Source organism: Lepidochelys olivacea (assembly GCF_965140295.1).
Source record: "Lepidochelys olivacea isolate rLepOli2 genome assembly, chromosome: 6".
Taxonomy (NCBI): Eukaryota; Metazoa; Chordata; order Testudines; family Cheloniidae; genus Lepidochelys; species Lepidochelys olivacea.
Genome location: NC_140416.1, coordinates 22,401,588 through 22,409,587, shown reverse-complemented (window position 1 = coordinate 22,409,587; position 8,000 = coordinate 22,401,588). Strand labels below are relative to the sequence as shown.

At 45.8% G+C, this 8,000-nt stretch overlaps 1 long non-coding RNA gene across 2 annotated transcripts in view; it reads left to right on the top strand.

The window, feature by feature from the left end:
• The first annotated feature begins 3,078 nt into the window (after nucleotides 1-3,078).
• LOC311522041 overlaps nucleotides 3,079-8,000 on the top strand; it is a 92,565-nt gene continuing 87,643 nt past the window's right edge. The window contains exon 1 of one of the 2 annotated variants that reach the window (XR_014712031.1): nucleotides 3,079-4,001. This is a non-coding gene — a long non-coding RNA (uncharacterized lncRNA). Of the gene's footprint in view, nucleotides 4,032-8,000 lie in introns of both variants that reach the window. The other variant, XR_014712032.1, reaches the window with a different exon arrangement.

Genomic DNA, 8,000 nt, shown 5'->3' with positions numbered 1-8,000 from the left:
CTGGCCTGTAGTTCCCTGGATCCTCCTTCTTCCCTTTTTTAAAGATTGGCACTACATTAGCCTTTTTCCAGTCATCCGGGACTTCCCCGGTTCGCCACGAGTTTTCAAAGATAATGGCCAATGGCTCTGCAATCACAGTCGCCAATTCCTTCAGCACTCTCGGATGCAACTCGTCCGGCCCCATGGACTTGTGCACATCCAGCTTTTCTAAATAGTCCCTAACCACCTCTATCTCCACAGAGGGCTGGCCATCTCTTCCCCATTTTGTGATGCCCAGCGCAGCAGTCTGGGAGCTGACCTTGTTAGTAAAAACAGAGGCAAAAAAAGCATTGAGTACATTAGCTTTTTCCACATCCTCTGTCACTAGGTTGCCTCCCTCATTCAGTAAGGGGCCCACACTTTCCTTGGCTTTCTTCTTGTTGCCAACATACCTGAAGAAACCCTTCTTGTTACTCTTAACATCTCTGGCTAGCTGCAGCTCCAGGTGCAATTTGGCCCTCCTGATATCATTCCTACATGCCCGAGCAATATTTTTATACTCTTCCCTGGTCATATGTCCAACCTTCCACTTCTTGTAAGCTTCTTTTTTATGTTTAAGATCTGCTAGGATTTCACCATTAAGCCAAGCTGGTCGCCTGCCATATTTACTATTCTTTCGACTCATTGGGATGGTTTGTCCCTGTAACCTCAACAGGGATTCCTTGAAATACAGCCAGCTCTCCTGGACTCCTTTCCCCTTCAAGTTAGTCCCCCAGGGGATCCTGGCCATCCGTTCCCTGAGGGAGTCGAAGTCTGCTTTCCTGAAGTCCAGGGTCCGTATCCTGCTGCTTACCTTTCTTCCCTGCGTCAGGATCCTGAACTCAACCAACTCATCGTCACTGCCTCCCAGATTCCCATCCACTTTTGCTTCCCCCACTAATTCTACCCGGTTTGTGAGCAGCAGGTCAAGAAAAGCGCCCCCCCTAGTTGGCTCCTCTATCACTTGCGCCAGGAAATTGTCCCCTATGCTTTCCAAAAACTTCCTGGATTGTCTATGCACCACTGTATTGCTCTCCCAGCAGATATCAGGAAAATTAAAGTCACCCATGAGAATCAGGGCATGCGATCTAGTAGCTTCCGTGAGCTGCCGGAAGAAAGCCTCATCTACCTCATCCCCCTGGTCCTGTGGTCTATAGCAGACTCCCACCACTACATCACTCTTGTTGCACACACTTCTAAACTTAATCCAGAGACACTCAGGTTTTTCTGCAGTTTCGTACCGCAGAGAGAGGGAAGGTAGCTGTAACTGCACCATAAGGTTTGTTTCTGGCTGTTCCATGAATTATTAGATGCCCAGAGAGAGAGTGTCATCTCCTGTGGTGGTGTAATCCTAGCACATATTTTATTGTTATTTATTTTTCACCTAGGACAGTTGCAAGGAAATCCCAGATGACTAAAAAAAAAGCCAATCCTGTTGCTATCTGGTTACTAAAGAGTGGAGGGCAATCTAATGCCTCAAGGCAATTCACTGCTCTGGCAACTGCACGTCAGATGCACTCGATAGAGGGAAAGGTCAATGTCTTAGCTAGGTCCTCAAATTGTTTCCCTCTCCCAAACTCCATGATTTCTTTCTCCCCTGGTTCGAGCCTCAGAGGGATATTTTTCATGCTCTTGCTGGCATTGTGCCATCTGTGTGGTGGTCTTGGTCGCATCAGCTAGGAAGGATAAGGAGTGTCATCAGCAAGCTAGTGACACTGCAGCCTATGGCATTGGTAGCAGGTCTCCCAAGGAGGTTTGCACACATACAGAAAAGTAAAAGACACAAGATAAGGCCTGGAGGGAATCCACATAGGAAAGCTGTTGAGAAAGATTGTTCATCCTCCAAACCAGGATGTGAATGATGTCGATACAGGACAACTACCTCCGTAGAGCAAGAACTTCACAATGAGATGTTACAATAACAGCCACTGGGTGATGTGGTGACAAATGCTGCTGGTGGTACCATATCGCAAGGCAAAACCTACATCTAGCAACTTTATTTAACAAGGTAGCCTGGGATTTCCATGAGTCTTTCCGTGTCTTTCCAGAGGCACCTATGGGTAATTTGGTTCTTTTCCCTGTATATCTCAGGCCAGAGTGTTCCTAGATCCCAAGGCCAGAAGGGACCATTGTGGTCATTTCATCTGACCTCTTGCATAACACAGGCCATAGAACTTCCCCAAAATAATTCCTTTCGAACTAGAGCTTATCTTGTAGAAAAACTTCCCATCTTGATTAAACAGTTGCCCATGATGGAGAACCCATCACAACCCTTGGTAAATTATTCTGATTGTTAATTACCCTCACTAATAAAAATGGACATTTTATTTCCAGAGAGAATTTGTCTTGCCTCAATTTCCAACCATTGAATCTTATAATACCTTTGTCAGCTAGATTGAAGAACCAATTATTAAATATTTGTTCCCCATGTAGGCACTTACAGACTGCGATCAAGTCACACCTCTACCTTCTTTTTATTAAGCTAGAGAATTTTTTTTATTTGGGTGAATTCAATGCATACTAGGAATTTGTAAGAATTCAAGGAACTTTGTTCAAAAGGAACATGTCACTACAAAGATGTCAGTGCACTGGGCTGGGTGGGTGAGCTGAAGATTTGGCTCCCAATGCTCAATAACCAAGAAGAATCAATATTTTGGTTAGGTAAATTTCAGGTTGCTTGCTTGGAAACACTAAACTTCCAGTATTTTGACCACCTGTCATTAACCCTCTCATCTGCCACACCCCAGCCCATACTCATGGGAACTGGAGACCCAGTCTGAGCTGATGATGGAGTACAGCTGTGGAGTCTAAGCTGGCCTGCAGTGGTGAACTTCCCCCCGCTAGCTCTGCGGTAGAGCTCCCTGCTAGTGGAATTTCTCTGATACCTCAGCAGCAGGGTCTCCAACTGGCCAATGCCCCTGGAACTATTCTGTTGGCTCAGGGGCATAGTGTTTACACAATGTAATGTATTCTGCTGACCAACTTGACCTTTACAGAACAGCCGCTTCCTGTCTGCAGTGCTGGCAGCTCATTCACAAGCTGGGAGAGACAAGCCTTAGAAAAAAAAGTTTGTCTTTTGAACCAGAACTTTGGGTAGTTACTTTGTCTTGCAAGTCATAGAACTGTGACTCCAATCCAGGGGAGACTAGAATCTGACCTTAACCTTGGCACCAGGCTTCTGAGGTCATATCCCACCAGCTCTTCAGGGTGTGGTGCCTTTTGTTCCATTTCTTCAGATGCCAGGAAAAATGGAGGCAAAAATGGAGGAAAAAAAAGGTATTAAACATGGGATTTTGCTGCCATTGCACCTTGCCTCTGAGCTGCTGTGGGATGAGTGGGGAGAATGAGATGTGATGGCGCCTTTCTTGGATCAATATATAGCAGCACATTTTAAAGAGTGAGTTTTCTTTTTACCAAAGAGAAGTATCTGTGACTGGGTGTATAAACACTACACCAGCATGGAAGGGGTTCAGGAGCTGCTTTGGGCTGGAGTTGCCTAGCCCACCACACCTGCAAGTCATGCCAGGAATGGAGGAGGCGTTCAAAAGGAGAAAGCGCCACTTGGCCATGGACAGCCCTGGGATGGAAGCAGGATGTTGAGCTTCCCAGCCCCCAGGAAGAGGCCTTGTGGCTAGCAGAGTATTTGCCCTCACAGAAAGCGGGGATAGATCCCCTGTGCTACACAGGGGGGAAACAGACTAAATCCTACAACTTGTGCTGGAGGCCCAACAAATTTGGATCAGATTGTGGCCCATCCAGGGCACCTCTGAAGAAAGACAGGCTAATATGCTGGCTAGAACTGTCTACAGGTTTCTTTTTTTCCCTTTGCCCTTTTGTTTAATCTCTTTTGCGGACCTTGGTTTGTTGGTTTTACTTGGAACTCTGAAAAGGGGAGAAAGAATCTGATGGCCTCAGCGGGTGAGCTGAGAGTCTGTCATTGCTAGATTTACGCCAAATGCTCCTGCTGGAAGGACTGGACTTCTGTGAGTACACTTTCCATCTAACACCCAAAGGTAATGCTTTAATGGTGACAGATCCCAGACAGTGAACCTTTTTACAAGCCCTTCTGTTTACCCTGGGTGCTAACACTCATATACTGTGCAGTTCACAGTGCAGGACACATTACATGGTAAGCACCTTAGGGCAAGGACCGTGCCTTCCTTTTTGTCTTGTATTTGTTTTTAAATCACACTGCTGGTGTTTCATTATGATCTACATGCTAACAATCCACCTTATGGATTAATGATCATTAAGTTGTTATTTTCAATCAAATATTGAAAATATTTCCCTCAGCTATAGAAACACAATCAGGGCATCTGCTGCCACAAAGCTTTTATATCTTTTCGATTTCAGAAAAAGGCTGAAAAGTGACCAATGTCAAAAGAAAAATCCATTTGATTTTATTTTCAAACAATGGTGTTAAAAACGCTTTTATGCCCAAGGAGACTTCAAATGAAGAAATTTGGCACAGAGGGAAATGTTAAAGGCAAGTTACAACTCCCTAAAACTAGAATATAAGCTTTTATGGTCCTTCCCTCTCCACCCCAAAATGGTGCAAAGCCACCCCACGCATATGCATTTGCCATCTGACTCTTGTCTGACTTCTACAGAAAGGCTTTCCACCAGAAGGGGCACATCTCAGTCATAAGCCAGGACCCCATTGTAGGAGCTGTATATTTTATGAAATTTGAAATAATAAATTTGCTTCCCAGCTCTCCATGCCGTGACAGATTTTAATCTGTCTGATTTTATAAAACTCAGGGGGAATGGGGGAGGAGATAGTCATTGGGTAACTGTACTGTGACCACATCCAAAATGCAGATTTTCTACATCTTTAGTATCCAGTTCAGGTTGTGCTAGAAGGTGCTTTGAGAGAAGCCTGTTGGGAAAGAGGACCTGAAAAGAACACTAATGCTATTGCTTGTCTGTCACTTTGAAGTTTTATTGGGGCCATCCCATCTACTTTGGAATGAATGGTCATTATTAACAAAGCAATCTGCTTCTACCAGCCTTTGGGCATCTCAATGCTGCCATATACCTCTCTCTGTGACCCTTGTAATTCCCACCACACAATGGGTGGTGTTTAGACTGATTCCACAGAGCCACGCTGTATTATGATCTTCACTTATAGGCCCGTGGTGACCAAGAGGCAGCCTTTGTATTTTAGTATAGAAATGTAGCCTCTACAAGGTGCCACTCCCTGTATGCCAGGTTATCTGGATTGAGATGAAGCATACTTTGCTTCATTTGGAGACCTTTGGATGAGACCTGCTTCTCCACTTCATGCAAAGCAAACTTGGCCTTTGGCTGATGTCCACTTCCTACAACAGTGCCCCCATTACCACCACCATAGACCAACATGTCTGTGCTGATATAAGGTCAGAAGGAGGTTAGAAACCTAGGCACACAGAATTGAAGAAGTAGCTATCACTGTGGAAACAATGGGCTCCATTGTAATAGGCTCAATGGTAGCAACAGGCTTCTGGCATTGTCACATCCATTGTTGTTATAGCTCTCCCACAAAGATGGAGAGAATCCAAATGTATCTCAGTGAGGGTGGTTAGGGTGTCACTCCGTGCAGAAGTCACTGTATGCAGAAGGAGCATCAGTGTAGAATATGACAGGAGCTGCTGGCTATAGAACAGGGCCCTGTTGTGCCAGGCATTGCATAAGCACATCGTACTGCCCCTATCTCCAAAAAGCTTAGTTTAAATAGACAAGACAGAGAAGAAGTATTATTTTCCCCATTTTGCAGAGGAGGCGCTGAGGCCCAGACACACCAAGATACTTGCCCAGGGTCTCCCAGGATGTTTGTGACAGGGCAAGGAAAAGAACATGGCTCTCCTGTCTCCAGCTTGGTGCCTTGACCACCAGAGCATACTCTTTGCAAGGGATGCAGTGGGTTAGGACTGAGCTGGGCCAGAAAAGCATGTCCAGTACTTTCCTATGCACTGACGTGCCATTGGTGCCATGAAGCAGTAAAACTACAGCAATGTTTTGAGAGAAGGTCTGAAAGCAGTGTGTGTGTAAGGCAGAGAGAGAAAGAGAGAAGGTGGGTGAGGTAACATCTTTAATTGGAACTACTCCTATAGAAAACACATTGGGTGATGGAGCTGGGATTGTCTTTACTTATCTGGGGAAATCTTGATTTCTGAATACACTTGAGGTTAGGACCCTGACTTGTTTATCACGTAACTTTTAGTGGTGCTACCTCATCTAGTTTAGCATGAGTCACCCACCCCACCCCCAGTCAACGTTCTGCTGTTCTAACCATTCTGCTCTTCCAGCTCAAGTTGCTGAATCTCTTTCCCGTTAGAGAAGAAAGTAAAAACCTTTACAGAGTCTTGAGCAGCTTTAAACCATCCTTCTGGAATTGATGATTTCCCCCCTTCTAGTGAAACAGACACAAAAGCAGCCAACAAATAGAATGAGGGCAGAGTAGGAAACGTGGGGCGGGGTGGGAGGGGAGCCCTCAAGGAGCTGAAGTCAGTTCCTTCTTTCCAAAACAATAGAAATGACAAGCACGTTCCACAATTATTCTCCCACTGCATCAAATGAGGGTGCTTGGAGGAACATCAGATCGTGTGCCAGGATAAACTGGTCTTGGAGGGCTCAAGGATGTGACAGGAAACGTCGAAGGTTTCACCAAGGGCAGTAGAGCGCCAGTCGTGTTAAAAATAAAGAGAGACTCTCTCTCTCAACCTAAACATCCCCTGTGGGGAGTGAGAGGAGGGATGTCAGAGACAGACAGTAGAGGCCACAGCTGCTCCTGGAACTTCCTTTCTGCCTCTTAAGTGTTTCCCTTCTATTTTCTCATTTGCTGTAAACAATTAATTTTGTTCCACTTTTTTCTGTCACCCAGCGACAATGACTTCCCCTTGCTCAACCTCCCTCCTTCCTTGGAGATGGTAGAATTTTGCTGGTTGATGTTAGCCAGTAAAATTGCTGCTAGAATTTTACTGGCTAACATCAAGCAGCAAAATTCTGCAAACAGCGTTTGTCCAGTTAGTTCCCCATTCTGGCGAAAGTGGGATAGAGAAGTAGGAGGAGCGAGAAGAGGACCTGATGCTAGCGGAGTCAACAGCATGGCAATGATGCTTGAACCCAACTTTCCATTTTTTCGATCTAATTTGACATTGCATGACCCAGGGGTGGATGTGGTTTCCCAGTGACCTGTGTCTGGACATGAGGTACCACCACGCCCAACCACTCAGGAAAGAGTTCCTCCCACCTTTAAGGTATAGATTACAAGGCTCCTAAAGTACTGTACAAGGTGTGGAGCAAATTCTACCCTCAGACTTTGACAGAGTTGCACTAGGTGTAACAGAGCAGAATTTGGCAGAAGGCTACATATGTGAAGGAGACAGAGTCCCTTCAACTGCTACCGAAAACGTTTTTCCCCCAGTGTTTGCAAATTTCCTTGACTCCCCTAGTGGAAGAAGAATGTTTGCTGTCTTTAGAGAATGGAATTCCCTCCCACCAAATTTTGAGCAAATCACAGGGCATAACCAAATCCACCATAATGAACTGTACCCACCACACTGGCCTTATTGCCATCAGCAATAAACATGGGGGGGGGAAGGGGGCGGGGGAGAAGAGGTTCAGTTCAAACTTCCCATCTATCATCTCCTCCTGCTTCTGCAACCGGTGTGATGTTTGGAAACTGCACGTGCACCTACTGGATGCTGCTATCAAGCTGGTGGCCTCCACCTTTCCCTTGCCCAGAGCTGACCTGAGCCTAGGTAGGACCCATGTTTTGCTCTGTCACCTCAGTGCAACTCCAGTGGAAGAGCAATGTGCTGGCCCGATGTGTCAGTGGCCTAATAATTGGCCCACATGCCTGCTATGATTGTGAGGTGAAATGTCTTTTTTCCACATCCCTTCAGAGGCGTGCCAGTAACTTGAATGCCAGCCCATTGTATCGGCTTGGCAATAAACAAGAAGATCATGGAATTTAGGCCAGGATCGGCAGGCAGGAGCAG